Source organism: Pimephales promelas, chromosome 10, assembly GCF_988280905.1.
Source record: "Pimephales promelas chromosome 10, fPimPro1.hap1.1, whole genome shotgun sequence".
NCBI lineage: Eukaryota > Metazoa > Chordata > Actinopteri > Cypriniformes > Leuciscidae > Pimephales > Pimephales promelas.
This window is the reverse complement of record NC_142778.1, coordinates 16,184,770-16,201,465: the sequence shown is the minus strand read 5'-3', so window position 1 is coordinate 16,201,465 and position 16,696 is coordinate 16,184,770. Positions and strand designations below refer to the sequence as shown.

The 16,696-nt window shown below is 44.6% G+C and overlaps 1 long non-coding RNA gene across 1 annotated transcript; it reads right to left on the bottom strand.

The window, feature by feature from the left end:
* Window positions 1–618: 618 nt before the first annotated feature.
* On the bottom strand, window positions 619–2,802 carry LOC148977358 (uncharacterized). The gene is made up of 3 exons (XR_016169886.1): window positions 2,769–2,802; window positions 1,385–1,439; window positions 619–924 (listed from the first exon to the last, which is right to left on the bottom strand). It is a non-coding gene; the product is annotated as an uncharacterized LOC148977358 (long non-coding RNA).
* Between the last annotated feature and the right edge of the window lie 13,894 nt (window positions 2,803–16,696).

Here is a 16,696-nt window from a genome sequence, read left to right as displayed (position 1 = left end):
AAAGTGAATTAGTGAAAGTAAGTCGCAGACGCTTAACACTACCATCTTCATTAAAAGTAAAGAAATGAAATGATCTTACCAGTTCTGTTGCCGATCTCTCTTATTGCTGTCTTTGCTGATTTTGAAATTAGCCGATGATTAATAAAATCCAGCTCATATCTGTTGCTTTCGGTGACGTGCACTTCATTAAATCTGTATATGGCGCGGAAAGAGACTGGCTTGTAGCTCATTACAAACCCCAACGCAAACTCCACGTGAGACAGAAAATAAAACTTCTGTCTGTCCAGTGCCATGCGTCGGAATAAGACGAGAGTCAACATCGGGAAGCTTTCAACAAACGGAGAGATCTCCGGTCGTCTCTAGGGCTCAAACGGGTCATAGCCTATACAAAGTGATAACTGAACGTGTTTCCATAATAATTCAATCATAAGTGGATACAGTAAGCACAGGGAGATAGATGGAAACAAAAACCGAAGTTTTCTACTACCCCCGTTTCCCCCTCTCACACAAGTGTGTAATTTACTCGAATGCCTTTCCTTTCATATATTTTAAATGACTTGCAGATTTATTACTGTATTACCTCATTATGACTGTCACAAAAGATGTGTGCCGCACAGTGTACGGCTGATGCTCCGTAGTTATGAACAGCTCGTGCAAACGTGCGTATGTGTGTGTGTGTTCCTCCATGAACGCGCACAGCTCTGGTTGCAGTTTCGCTTGTCGCCAGAGGGGGCGTAGTTCTGCAAAAACTCAGAGACTTGCGTTTAGCTCCTTTAATGTGAACGCAGCCGACAACTCACCGTGCCTGTCATGTGCTGAGATCACTGCGCTGTACTCTTTAATCATGTCTGGACCTGGGCGGGGGACTGGGGGCATCACTACGGGATCGGTCTTCATGGATTTATTAGTTCCATATGGTTATACCTGAAATTAAAATAATTTTGTAATTATAATACGTTTCCTGTTGTGTTAGTATATGTGCACTGGAAGCCTCAGCACACAAACAAATTCCTTATGTGTGCAAGCACACTAGATAATAAAGCTCTTTCTGATTCAGATTCAAAGTAATAGCAGTGATTTGAAGACTGTGTGCCTCGCACGTGCCGTGACCCATCATGTCTGGACCTGAAGGTGTGCCTCGATCAATCTCTGTGCAGGACCTGATGGTGAATCGAACACTGGACCTAGTAACATTTAAACTTGGCCAAACATTTATGAATACAACATGCCATGTTCCAGTTCTCTTTGGCGTTTTCACCACTGTCTTACTCTCAAAGTCATCCGTAAACACAGACGTTAATACCAAATTAGTTTAGTTTTACTGTTTATTTGACTGGGGCCTGATCAAAAGAAAAGAGGATGAGATCACAACACGTAACGTTACCTTGTTTAGGTGTTTTTTCTCCTATCAGGGAAGGGCACCTCACTCCTTACAGCACCTGAGAGACAAAACAAATGCGTTAACACTAGAACGGCCACAACGGTCATTTTGACCGTTTTGAATTTTATATCTATAATAACTTTGTTGAAAAAAATAATAAAATCCTGCTGGTACCTGACTTTTCCTAAAATTGTCTGTATTTTCATTTAAAATGCTTTTCATATAAATTAAGTTACGTAAACGTAAGGCAAAACAAAAAAAATGAACATATTTACCTATTTCGGCCGTAGACGGTCATATTGACCGCACTGAATTTTGAGGTATTTTTTTGTTAAATATCCCGCGGTTGATCGTGGTCTCTCTCTCAACTGTCAACAGAATGGTCCGTCCGGTCACCTCTGTAGCGGTGTTTGCTATATAATAATTTCTACATTAGTTGTTGATCAGAAATAAGCAAATAAAACCGGACTACAGTTATCTATAATTCGGATGCAGGGGAACAATCGGAGGTGGAAAGTGACAGCGACGTTTCCTGGGTGCAAGTTAACATTTCCTCCTCATCAGAGAGTGATTCAGAGTCAGAGTCCACATCAAGCAAAAAGAGACGGCTGCTATCATCAGACACGGCGGATCCAGATGTTCTGCCCTGTCCTGCGCTGTTTGTTTTGCTGCATGGGCTGTTCACTAGTTCTGCGAGTCCTATTATTATAGCCTTGACCGCGTCGCAAATCGTCACTATCTAACATTTTCGTCATAGTTTTTGTCATTCAAACCTAGTTTTTATTTAGTTATCGTCTCGTTTTCGTCTTTGAAAAAATGTGGTTGACAAAAATAATTACGAAAATTATTCATCAACACTGTTTTGAATCTAACGGTCAAAATGACCGTTTGTGGCCGTTCTAGTAGTTTTGGAATTCTGGCACTTCTAGTGTTAACAAACATCACAAACAGATGGAGTTAAAGATTTCACTCCATCACACAACAGCATTGCAGTTTTACAAACAAGGATAGCCTACACTAGAGCATACAAGCACATTACGAACTTTGAGTTTGTATGATCCTGGCACATATAATTTCTGACGATATTCAGAGTAGCACGCATTGGGAAAAGCCCGTTGAACACCCAATACGAGTTAGTTTGATTACTAGCAAAGAATGGTAGCTACCTAGCAGCCAGATAACAACGTGCAAAATACAATTTAGTGTCAAGAATTAAGAGCAGCAAGCTAACGCAAAACAAAAAAAACTGTGCCGTTAAGGTTAACGCCCTTGCACATTCGCGGCAGTAATCACAGCAGGTTTGTGAAGTTTAAGACAATAACGCTAAACTACCAAACACTAGCATAAGTAGACAGGACATAGAATTCACTAGATTGGACGAACTTACCTTCAATTTAGAGGAGATGGGTTTACCAGTGATCATGACGGCGATGTAGGCTGAATATCTGTGCCGTTATTTTCTGCTGGAAAAACACGCTGAATCGCGCCGCTCGCGCCACATGGCTCGCATGTTGCCTCGGCCTATCAGAGTGGCTGGCTTTACAGGTTGGGTTATGATGATATGTTGCCTCAGCCAATCAGAGTGACGTTCACTGGATTTCGACTGTGGTTGAAATCAAAGCTCTTGATAGAGTTGTCCGACCTCGGCTGTCCATGACTTTTCTGTTGCTGTTAGTTCTTTTTAAATTAGGAATAAGGTGGATAGACCTAATATAGGCTACCATGAAATGAAAAATACAAATACAGGGTGTGCATAAATAAATAACTTGATTAGGCTACTTAAAATAAATAAACCAGTAAAAAAAAAAAAACCCAAAAAACCATCTGGTTATAACTGTGAATTAACATCCAAAGATGTTATCATATAATTTGAAAACTGCTTCTGTAAATGTTATGATGAATCCTATAATTTTATTAGGTAAATTTCATATTCATAAGAGTAAAATGAATAATTCTAAACCTTGTTTGAAGTTTTTTTTTTTTGGTCTGATTTTCAGTTGTATATTGAGTCTCTCTATCGATAAAAATGTAGTGATACAATTGTATTTACTAAAGAATGTTGAAGCTAATTGAAAAGTGAATTAATGTGTATGCTATTTTCTTTCTTTAAGTAGTACAAATTACTGGTTTCTAGCTTTCTCTTAAATCATTATATTATACATAATAGATAGTCCTTTTTCCCTTTTTATTTTATTTTTTCAATTCTGTCCTATTTTTATTTTTTCTTATTCATTTATAGTGAAATTATTATTTGTTGATTGTTATCTTTTTGGATATCATGCTATTGTTGTAATTGTTGTGCATTATGTGTAATGTAAAAAAAAAAAAAAAAAAACACTGTGAGCCTGATCTATTTCTACCAGAGATTGTCCTAGAATGAGGTATATCTTTCAGAAAAATGTTACCTGGGGTGAAACTCCCCTACCCTTATTTGCATGTGTATAGCTCACAGCATTTTCATTTACATGTCAAAGCCTCCTCTAGATTTAGGAAAAGGGGGGTCATGGGGGGACAACTGGCAAGCAAGGCCTACGTCAATTTCCGGCAATTCACGGCAGTTTTGGGTGTTGCCTGTAAATTGCCGTGTGCAGTCGTAAACCTGAACTTCCACGACAATCTACAGTGCCGCTTACTGACGAAAATCCCACTTTTCATGCAGTGTGTGTGTGGGCCCACTAAAGTTAATGTGATTATCTGTCAAATTATAACTGCCGTTGATTTTCCTGAGGGGTGTTTGATTTATTATTATAAATTTTCTGTTAAAGGGAAGTTTCATCTAGCCTATCTGTAAATAGATGGGCATTTAAAAAAGTGTAAAATCATATTGAGAGACATTTGATTTATTATTGGGTAAAAAGAGTCATACTCAACTGTATAATTCATATTCATCTGTGATTGATATTCAATTCTAAAAGTACATTAATCTGAGAAATTGTGTATAATTTTAGGATCCCAACCGAGCTGTTGTGACAATTTTAAAATAGCCAGTACATTGTAATTTAGGCCTACTGTTTATTTATTCTCCTTTTTGTTTCAAATTTTCTATTTTTTTTATATTTAATTTCATATTTTTTGTTAATAAACATTGTAATCGTTTACTTGAAGTGATTTCATCAAGTCTTACTGATTGGTTTGTTTGGAAGTTAAATTGAATATTTCTTTTGGGTTAAGTTATTCTAATAAAATGCCTGATTATAGCTAAACTGAGGAAATAGGGAGTTGTGCTAAAGGGTGTTAAGTGAGTTCCCTTATAGTTTAGTCAAGAGACTGCAAAATTCGAACCTGAGTACCCGCCCTAAAAGCTCAAGTACGTCATAATTGAGAGGGAAGAGGGTGCTACATAAACATGACAGAACACCTGTCATGAACATGAAGGAGTCTTTATGAAGTGTCATTCGGTAAATTATGACCCTTTTAATGCAAAGTTGGCATTGTTTAAATTGTCTTTGTTATAACAACTTGACATTAACAACGACAAAAAATGTCTTGATTATGACAACTTGACATTAACAAAGACAGAAATGTCTTGATTATGACAACTTGACATTAACCAAGAAATCATAACCTGTCAACCTGACATCTTTATAACTAGTCCAACCCCAGATAGCAAACTGACATTGAATCAACGTGGAAATATGACATCGAAACAACATTGATCTGACATTGTTTTGCTCATCGAATTAACGTTGAACCAACGTCAGACGCGTCATTCTTTCAAAACTAACGGAAAATCAACTTGAAATCAACGCGTTGTTTCAACGTTATGAAAGCAAACCAATTTTCGATTTTCATTTAGCTTTGAAGAATGCTGCGTCTGACGTTGGTTCAACGTTAATTCGATGAGCAAAATCAACGTTGTTTCAATGTCATGAGAGACGTCGTTTCCACGTTGATTCAATGTCAGTTTGCTATCTGGGACGTGTTCCACTTTACTTGAGGTAAGGGGAAATATTAATGACACTGTTGTTTGACAGCATTTGACAGTGTAATAACCCTTAATGACATCTTTATAACTAGTACAATGTGTTCCACTTTACTTGAGGACAAGTAATATATTCATTACAGAGTTATGGTGTCATGACGGCCAAAGTCAAAACCAACCACATATGACAGGGTAATGTAATGTTAACGCAAAGCTAAATAACTTCTTTAAGTTTGATAATTAGACCTGTTATGACATATTTGTGACAGGTTATGATTTCTTGGTTAATGTCAAGTTGTCATAATCAAGACATTTCTGTCTGTGTTAATGTCAAGTTGTCATGATCTAGAAGACATTTTTGTCTTGGTTAATGTCAAGTTGTCATAACAAAGACATTTTAAACAATGTCAACTTTGCATTAGAAGTGTCATAATTTACCGAATGACACTTAATGACAACAGTCATAAACATTCATAAAGACTCCTTCATGTTCATGACAGGTGTTATGTCATGTTTATGACAGTGTCATGTCAGTCATATGCACACCCCTTCAAATAAAGTGTTACCGAAATGTCTTTCTTTCTTTCTTCTTCTCTTGAAAACTGGCGGATTGCAACCAACTTTTAAGTGCATACCGCCACCTACTGTACTGGAATTTGTAACATCATGCTATTTAATTGTTCTCATATTCTACCCATCAACCCTGTGGCTTTAAGAAATTTAAAAAGTGCCATTCTGGTGCTTATAATGCCGTTCCTCTCTCCTTCTGTTCCCAGTATCCCAATCAGATTCCATTCCCATCCTGCTTCCTGAACCCCATCTTGTAACACCCGTCTTTCCAATTCATATAATATACAGTGTAATATGACATGTTCAGCATTTTCTTTAACCACATTTTTCACTATTCCTTTTCCCCATTAAAAACAAAGTGCTATTCAATCCTGTGTGGTCCACTCTCAGTCTTGACATTATAATTTCCAAAGTCTTTCTTTCTTTCTTTTTTTCTTTCTTTCTTTCTTCCTTTCTTTCTTTCTTTCTTTCTTTCTTTCTTTCTTTTATTGGCGGTTGGCAGGGGCGATTCTAGGATTTTAGGGGGGCTAAGCCCCCAATGAGGGTATGATTAAAAAAACAAAAAACAAACAAACAAAAAAAAACAAGGTAAAAGTTTAATTTAAGGTCTAATGCTCACTTTCATTACCATGCAATTGCAGGGTTTTATAATCACTGTAGTCCTGAATTTGAGGTGCTTTAGTTAGGGGGGTTCAGGGTTTCCCCGAGAAAATTTTTAATTCTCTGAACTATTATGTGCATTTTAGGATGTTTTGAAGGCAAATTTTTTTGGGATAAAACCATGTCAGTGGGCAGCTGATTATTTTTCTCTTCTCATCAGCATCACACCCTTTTTCTCTTTGTTTTTCTCTTGCCCTGTCTCTTCCCCTCCTAAAGTTGACCTTTGACTGATAATAGGCTTTTTATTTTTGTCTGACAGTGAAGAAAGTAAACATAGGGTCAACTGGTTGATTTTGCCTATGAATCATTTTCTCAGACGTGTTCATTTACTGAAAACTACTAGGAAAGGTTACTGAGTTTATAAAATTAATTCACATTAAAGGCTACACATAAATTATTGATCTTATGCCTTATCACATGTATATGTGCACTGGAAACATCAGCACCAAAATGGGCTTATCCACCATGGGATAAAGCTCTTTCTGATTCTGATGCCTAATACAGGGCTGTGGACAGGGCTTTATAATAAAAGAGGTATTTGAGGTGGAGTTTTGGGGGTTACATTTTTTAATCTCTGATATGTGCATTTCAAGACGTTTGAAGACCAAAAAAGGATAAGAAATAGCTTTAAAACTATGTCAGCAGACTATTTGTCAATACCTGTTCTCTCATAATCTCCATCATTACCCCTTTTTTTTCAGTCTCCTCATTGTGCTCCTAAAGCTGCGCTTTTTTTTCTACTAAAGGCTACAATTTGTATTATATTTTCAATATATACACATTCATTATTAATCCTGTACCTAACATGATAAAAACAGCTTTGTTAATGTTTCTTGTCCCCTCACAATGACAGTAAACGGATGATTACATTAGGCTGACATTACATGCCTAATTTCAGTTCAAAAGGGCGAAATTAGACAAAACTATATTAGTTTTCCTGATTATTTTTTGTCATTCGTTTAACATTTATGACCTCAAAAAACTGTCAAATATATAACGTTATAAGTAACTATAAGTTTTTAGCTACTTACATCTTATCTCGCACTTGCCCGTGCACTGAAGCGTTGAGTCGTGCTGCTAAAATTAGCGCTCAGCGTCTGTGAATGTAAAGCCCACACACACACACACACACACACACACACAATTTCCTCTCTTTTTGACGCGCTGTCTGCTCGGCGCCACTCCGGATTTAAGATGAAGAACGCGCTGAATCTGATTAAAACAAGACTGAAGCGAACACGAATTTGTGTAGCATATTAATCACAAATTTTTAGGGGGGCTAGGCATAAAGTTAGGGGGGCTGAAGCCCCCCTAAAAAGGGCCTAGTGACGCCCCTGGCGGTTGGCATACCAATCCGCATCGGATTCCGATGCGGATTTCTTTAAAAAAAAAAAAAAACCTTAAATTCGATTAAATAAGTCTGTTTCTTTAAGGTATCTCATGATAGCTGGCCATGCTGATGGTTTTGATGTAGAAAAGGAAAATAAACCCTCTACTGATAAATGTGTGTAATCTAAATCTTTAACTTGTTCTAACAGTATGCTTCGTTCTGTTCTGTATGCTTCACGTTCTATGAATATACGCCTTATTCACGGCAGCGCCATCTTTGATTTTTAATGAGAATGAAAGCGAGGCTGTGAGGGATAGTCATGCATCTCTTCAATGGGCTGTACTGTTATTTAATGTGTTTTCGGATTGTTCTGCTCATGAAACACTGAAATAACACCGTCTGTAAATATTTGAATACTATTATTATAGTTGATACATAAATATTGTTTTACCAGGTCATTAATCACACCATACTCCTTGTACTGTTATAATATCTTTGAGATTTCTAGATCCACAACTGGTAATGGAAATATCCAAGGAGGAATAGCAGGTAACGCCACTGTACAGCTATGATTTAATTCAGCAAGTCCCAGTTTCTCAGCTTGACTATTTCCCACCCATTCAAAACTGTTAAATTGCTTCCTTCCATGTTCCTAACATGTGTCTAACACTGGTTTGGTTGGATGACCCTGCTTATGTCCCTGCAAATTTACCCAATATACCATGGCAAGCTGAAGACGTCTAAGAGATAAAAGCATCTCCCCTACCTCCACCTGGAGAGCTGGAATTGATGAAGTCTTAAATGCACCACTACATAGACGGAGAGCTTGTGCTTGGACCAAGTCAAGCTTTTGCAAATGAGATTTTGCAGCTGAGCTAAATGTAATGTCTGCATAATCAAATGTTGATCTGGTTAAGGCAATATAAATATGTTTAAGAGAGTTCATACTAGCACCCCAACCACTTCCTACCAAAATGTTGAGCTGATTAAGGCAATATAAATATGTTTAAGAGAGTTCATACTAGCACCCCAACCACTTCCTACCAGGCATCTCATAACATTTACCGCCTTTTCACACTTGGTAATATTCCATTGTATATGATCTCCAAATGTCAGCTTATGGTCCATCCATACACCTAAAAACGTCTCGGTTACGTATGTAACCCTCGTTCCCTGAGTACAGGGAACGGAGACGTGTCATCGGGGATTCCCTGACGAATTGGGATCATGCTAGGGAGCCTTATTACCTCTGATAGAATTAAAACGAGCCAATAACAATTGGCATGCAATCTTTTGCATTCCGCGAGCCGCCTACAAGCGCGGATATAAAAGCGGAAGTAAAACATTGCATAGACGCTTTTCGCTGAGGAGCCGAACAGAGTCCAGACCTCCGCGAAGGTACAGCAACATGGCGAAGGGACGATACGTAACCGAGACGTTCCCTTTCGTCCTGGGAACTACGACATGTCGTCGGGGATTCCCTGACGAATTGGGATCCCTAATAAAACGCCATGGTGCTAGCCCCTTCCAGCGCCCAGCGACGCTACCCATGCAGTTTCAGAAATAATGGTAGCTAGCTAGGAAGTCACACTGCTGTTCCGCAAGACCCAATCAGTGGACATTGGATAACACTGGGAAAGCGTGCCCAACCCGAAGAAGGGGAAGGGAACACTGCGGAAGCCAGCCGCTTGATGAAGGCTTGGAATACACATATGTACTAGCCCAGGGGGATAGTGAAACAGTCACTATCCATATGGCATATCCATATGGGATATGGCAGTCCCTGAGGTAGTCCCAATCCAAGGGGAAATGGGAACATACGCAACAGGGACGACAGAACGAGTCTGTCAAGGGGAAGACACGCTGGGCTGCACGTGGCATAATGGGTCACCACGTCAGGCACCGGAGGGGTGATGGAGGAACTCCCAAGGCTAACCAACGTAGGGCGCCAACGGAGCAGAAGACGCACGTATCCGGCTGAGGCACGGAGTGGCGTAGCAAGCCGACACAACCTATTCCCTCGCACCACTTGCCGTAGCGAGTACTCGGGAGGAAACAGGTTCCACACTTAGGCTATAGAATCTACCGAACGTGTTCGGTGTCGCCCAGCCCGCAGCTCTACAGATGTCTGTCAGCGAGGCGCCTTGAGCCAAAGCCCAGGAGGCGGCAACACCTCTCGTGGAGTGAGCACACAACCTGAGAGGACAAGGCTCACCTGTAGCTTCATACGCTCGGGTGATAGCATCCACTAACCAGTGGGCTAACCTCTGCTTGGAGACAGCCTTCCCCTTCTACTGGCCTCCGTAACAGACAAAGAGCTGGTCTGAGGTCCTGAAGCTTTGCGTTCTGTCAATGTAAACCCACAGGGCGCAGACTGGACAGAGAAAAGCTAGGGCTGGGTCTGCCTTCTCCTGGGGCAGTGCTTGCAGGTTCACTACCTGGTCCGCGAAGGGAGTGGTAGGAACCTTGGGCACATATCCGGGGCGGGTCTCAATATGACACGAGAAAGGCCTGGCCCGAACTCTAGGTACGATTCGTCGACTGAAAAATCCTGCAGATCCCCGACCCTCTTGAAAGAGGCCAATGCCAACAGGAGCGCTGTCTTAATGGACAGGATATTCAACTCTACTGTCAGCAAAGGCTCAAAGCAGAGCTAGGTCCCAAGAGGGTACAGAGTGCAAAACACGAGGCGGATTTAACCTCCTAGCACCCTTGAGGAATCTGATGACCAGGTCGTGCTTCCCCACTACTACATCGTGATGCGCAGCTATTGCTGCAACATACACCTTAAGGGTGGAAGGGGACAGCCTACGCTCCAACCCATCTTGTAGGAAGAAAGCACGACTCTGATCGGGCAAGTTCGGGGGTCCTCCTGGTGGGAGGAACACCACTCGATGAACAGGTTCCACTTCAAGACGTAGAGTCGCCTCGTAGTGGTAGCTCTAGCAGAAGTGATGGTGTTTACCACTGCCTGTGGTAGATCACCTAAAACCTCCGCGTTCCGTCCAGGGACCAGACATGGAGTTTCCAGAGGTCTGGACGCAGGTGCCATAGAGTGCCCCGTCTCTGAGAAAGAAGGTCCTTCCTCAGAGGAATCGGCCAAGGAGGGGCTGTCGCGAGGAGCATGAGTTCCGTGAACCAAGTCCTGGTGGGCCAATGCGGCACAACTAACAGGTCCTGCTCCTCGTCCTCCCTGACCTTGCACAGTGTCTGTGCAAGAAGGCTCACTGGGGGAAACGCATACTTGGGCAGGACCCGGGGCCAGCTGAGGACCAGGGCGTCTATGCCGAGGGACCCCTCGGACAGGGAGTAAAACCACTGGCAGTGGGTCGTGTCCGGAGAAGCAAACCGGTCTACCTGTGCGACTCCGAACACTCCAGATCAGCTGGACCACCTGGGGTTGGAGTCGCCATTCTCCTGGCAGGGGAGGCAACCGTGAAAGATCGTCTGCCACACGGTTGAGCTCCCCTGGAACATGAGTGGCATGAAGCGACCTCAGATGCTTCTGACTCCACAGGAGGAGGTGGGAGGCAAGTCGCAAAATGTGGCGGGAGCGTAGACCACCTTGACAGTTGATATACGCAACGGTCGCAGTGCTGTCTGTACGGACCAGTATGTGCTTGTCTTTGAGAAACGCCTTGAGGTGGCACAAAGCCAAGCGTACTGCTTGCAACTCCAGGCAGTTGATATGCCAATGCAGCTGGGGCCCCATCCACAGACCCGAGACTGCATGCCCTTTGTACGTGGCCCCCCACCCCATGGCAGAGGCATCCGTGAAAACCACAGCATGCCTGGAAACCTGGACTAAGGGCACTCCGGCCCGAAGAGACGCAGGATCCGACCATGGGGAGAGGGTTTGGCGACCGTGCGGGGTTACTTTGACCCTGAACGTGCCGCTCTGCCACGCCCACCTCGGGACTTACTGCGGCTGTGGCTGCCATATGCCCCAGGAGCCTCTGAAATAGTTTCAGTGGAACCACTCTCCTACCTCTAAAGGACCTGAGGCAGGTGAGCACTGACTGGACGTGTTCCTTCGTGAGGCGCGCCGTCTGGCGACCGAGTCCAACTCCATACCGAGATAAGAGATCATCTGCACGGGGCAAAGTTTGCTCTTGTACCAGTTGACCTGAAGCCCCAAGTGGCTGAGGTGCCGTAGCACCATGTCCCTGTGACCGCACTTGAGAATGCGAATGCCTTGTTCTCTTATGGGAACAATGGGCTCCTCGGCGACTTTCGTGAAGACGCAGGGACACAGGCCCAGCTCGAGGGGTAGGACTTTGTACTGATACGCTCGACCCTCGACGACAAACCGTAGAAAAGGTCATGAAATGACATGAAAGTACGCGTCCTTCAGGTCGATCGCTGCAAACCAATCCTGGGGACGGAAGCATTCGAAAATGCGCTTCTGCATGAGCATCTTGAATGGGAGCCTGATTCAAAACTCGCAGGTCCAGGATGGTTGTAATCATCTCGGCAGAGGTACCGGCTTGATCGTGTCCTTCGCCAGCAGGACATCGATCTAGTACAGCAGGACAGGGGCATCCACTGACCACACACAGGTGAAGTGAATGCGCCTGAACCTGGGAGGCCGGTGTGCAAACTGAATTGCACCGCCGAACCGAATGGTGCAGATGAGTCATCGGGACGGACCCGGAAGCGAGGCTTCTAGGTACCGACCCAATGAGCCCACCCGAACCACCGGCGTACCCGCGGAGGGGCAGGGACCTGGCTCCAGTGGCAAAGTATCCACTGGAAGCGGGGTCTGGGCGTGAAGTTCGCAGACAGCAGAGAGAGCCCGTTGGCTTTCTGCTGCGGGTCGCCCCGTGGCGAGGGGAGGGGAAGAGGCGAAGCACGAGGCCCTGCCTCCTCGTGAGCTGGTCTCTGCCCCTCCAGGCCCAGCCACCGACAGGAGCGACACAACCAAGGAAGCGTTGCTGCTATCTGCAGACTGGGAAGAGGGGAACGAGAGCGATGCTGCTCGGAGACAGCATCCACTGCTGTTCGGACGCTCTTGGGTGGAGGAGACCATGTGCCCGCCAGTCTCCACCAAAGATGACCTGAAGCAGGAGGAAACTGCTCTAATACAGATGTTGAACAGCCAAAAAGATTTTACGCCCGGCCCTCCCCCGGGGGAAGGAGGTGTGCAGAGACACCCCCCTGTAGAGCAGATTCCTGGACCTCCCTCAGATCGCCTGAGTCAGAAAAGCTTCCCTCCCTTCCTCTTAAGGCAAGATGCCGGGGCTTCTGAGCGGGCTGGGCCGTCAACCTACAACCAGACTTCCGGCCTCCAGGGTTGGAAAGCTGCGCTGGAAGGGGGGCTGGTGCCGGAGGACGGCCTCGGCGACGGGGAGCAGCCGGAGGCTGTACGGCCACAGGAGACGGGCCCGCAGTAGCCCGCCCCCTGTGCAGGACATGCCGCACCGCCTCCGACTGCTTCTGGGCGGTAGAGAACTCCAGGGCTAAATTCTCCACCGCGTCGCCGAAGAGGCCGCCCTGGGATACAGGGAAATTGAGAAGTTTGTTCTTCTATGCTTCCCTCATATCAGCCAGGGTCAGCCAAAGGTGGTGCTCCTGGACCACTAATGTGGACATCGCCAGACCCAGCGAACGTGCGGCGAATTTCGTCGCCCCGGTGGGCAAAGTCCGTCGCCACACACAGCTCCTGCAGCAGAGCTGGGTCAGGACCACCCGCCTGCACACCATGGAGCGCCCTCGCTTGATGTACTTGCAAAAGTGCCATGGCATGCAGGGCAGAAGCGGCGTCTTCACACGCACTGTAGGCATCCCTGGTTAGCCCAGAGGAAAACCCGCAGGCGTGGGAGGGGGTTGACGGGGCACCCCGCCAGGAGGAAGCGGTCTCCGTACACAGCTGCATCGCGATAGACCACTCCACTGGGGGGATTCCCTCGTACCCATGCGCCGCTCCGCTATCCAGGGTGGTGAGGAAGGAGGAGCGAGGTTGTCCTCGCCCAAGCGCGAGGGGCGCCGACCAAGACTTCCTCAACTCCTCATGCACTTCGGGAAAGTAACCGAGACACCAATCATCTAGCCGCGAAGGTTCGGGAACCGGTGGAGGGTTTCACGCAAGCCCAACATTCGCGGCTGCCCGCTCGAGCATAGCGGCTATTTCCGGGTCAGGCTCCACCAACGCCACCACACCCGAAGGGGGCAGCGCCGTAGAGTCTTCACCAGAAGACCGCTCTTCCTCCAATGCAGCGATCGACATCTGATCCTCAGGTGGCGCGCCGAAGGAGACAACCGGAACCGCACGAGGGGGCTCCGGCCGCTCCACCGAAAGCGCTGACGGCAGCGTGCCACTAGAGGCGTGAGGCGCCCGACAGTCGCGTTTCTCACAGTAATCCTCATTCGCTCACCAACAGGAATCACAGAAGCAGCCGTGTGCTGAACTGAACCATCAGACGAACTAGACCGGAAATTCTCTGAAGGACTCCCCCATGTTTCAGGGATCTTAGTCTCGAACGTAGCATCGCGAGAGTCATAATCCCGCAATTAGAGCATGACTCATCCACAAACTCCGCCCCCGCGTGCGCTAAGCCCAAGCACGAGAGGCAGTGTTTATGGCCATCTTCCTGAGGGAGAGATCGACCGCATCCAGAAACGCACGGGTGATTCGACATCCTGAAAAGGACGCGAACACACTGAGGAGCTCTTTTAGAAGGAAAATAAAATAAAAAAGATCAGCGCGGCAGACACTTCCGGATGAAACTACAAGCCCTTGTGCTGCTCTCTGTCGCGCTGATCACACAAGCGCATCACACCAGCAGCCGTCAAAGAGTCTTCTTTCTCCAGCTCGTTTCTCTTCAAAAGGTAAGGAACAGCAGCACAGAGGCACTACTGAGAGGCTCCGAAGTAAAAAGCGTCTATGCAATGTTTTACTTCCGCTTTTATATCCGCGCATGTAGGCGGCTCGCGGAATGCAAAAGATTGCATGCCAATTGTTATTGGCCCGTTTTAAGTCTATCAGTCTATCTCACTTTCTGAGGTAAATTTCCATCAACAGTTAGTTGAGTGTGCTGCAGAGCAGAGTGCCAGTGCTGTTTTCTCCTGTGGCATTTTTTCCTTTTACATTGTTGCCTTGGATACTATTTGTCCGTAAGTACTGTATATGTTACTAAAAAATTTTAAAAGTAATTGTACTTGGCATATCTTTTGTTTATTGGAGTTTTCTCATGTCAAATGACTAAATTGATAGTTAGCATGGCTATAAGCTATGACTTAGCATCTATGTTGCTATAAATTGTGTACTTTAGATATTTGTATTGGTTTGATCTCATTTCTGTTTGTCTTTTGCTCTTTGTTACAGTTTTACAGTATAATAAGAAAAGTAAAGTTTCTTCGTTGAACCCAAGAAAAGTTATGCCTTGTGTCTTTTTGGAGAACTTTACACTGTTAGCTAACTGTCGAGCTTTGAAGAAGCAACTCATTGCAAGGGCAGTATAGTAAAAGGAAAAGAGCACGGCAGGCACAATTGAACAAGGTTATGTGCAGCATGAATGAGTCTACAGTCAGGCAAACAGTACCAGCCATCTTCACAAAATGGGAGTGAGGAAAAACAGCAAGGAGCTACTCAAGGTGCAAAGTCAGTACGGTCACGTGCTTCAAGACAGTCAAGTGGAGCTTCCACAGCTAGTTCATCAGCCTTAAAGGCTCGGGCTAAAGCCTGTGCTTAACTTTCCTTTGAAGAAGAAGAAGCCAGAATTATAAACCAAAAGCTGACTTAGAAGCGAGTCTCCATATATTAAAAAGTCAGAAGGCTGTTGCTGCTGCAACAGCTGAACAGCTGCATATGAAGAAGATTATAAGTCTATCAAGAGTGAAATTAGTCCAGAGTTATTAGAGTTACCCATCAGTTCAGCTCAACGCACCTCTGAATATGTCAGGCAACATTCGGGAGCACATTCTGAGGAATTTCCAGTGAAGGTTGATCCACTAACATACCACAAGGTGGCGCATGCCCAGTGTGAAATGTCCATGAAGGACACAGATACTTTTCATTATGAGAAAAATAGAGATGTCGACAGCAGAAAAGCTCATGTCAAACAACCACAACAAAAAGAGGAAGTTGACAAACTTTACAACCTGGAACCTGCAAGAGAGTCATTTTATCCTCAAGGGAAGCCTTTATCCGAGACTCAAGGTGTGCAAAACGTAACAAAATACCTCATTCGCAGGGAAATGTTGAGTGCAGGTCTCCTGAAATTTGACGACCACCATGAGAATTACTGGGCATGGAAGGCATCATTCCAAAGTGTCATCCAAGATCTCAACCTTTTATTGAGGGAAGAACTGGATTTGATTATTAAATGGCTTGGCGAGGAGTCTACATAGCAGGCAAAGAGGATTCGCTCTGTGCATGTGTTCAACCCAACAGCAGCACTCAACTTAGTCTGGCAAAGACTAGAGGAATGTTATGGGTCATCAGAAGCAGTAGAACATGCTTTGTTGAAAAAGGTTGAAGTTCCCTAAACTCACCAACAGAGATAATGGCCGGCTAAGGGAGTTAGGTAACATTCTTCAGGAGATAGAGTGCGCAAAAGAGGGAGGATATTTACCTGGCTTGTCCTATTTGGACACAGCTCGTGGAGTAATTCCCATTGTGGAAGAATTACCTTACAGCTTGCAAGAGAAATGGGTTGCCACAGGATCCAAATATAAGGATGACAATGGAGTCGCATTTCCACCTTTTCGTTTCTTCTGCAGCTTTGTAAGACAACAGGCACAAGTGAAAAACGACCCCAGTTTTGCCTTTACATTGTAGATTTAAAATTTTCGGTTCCCCTTGTTATTTAATTTAATGAAAAGACACCAGTCA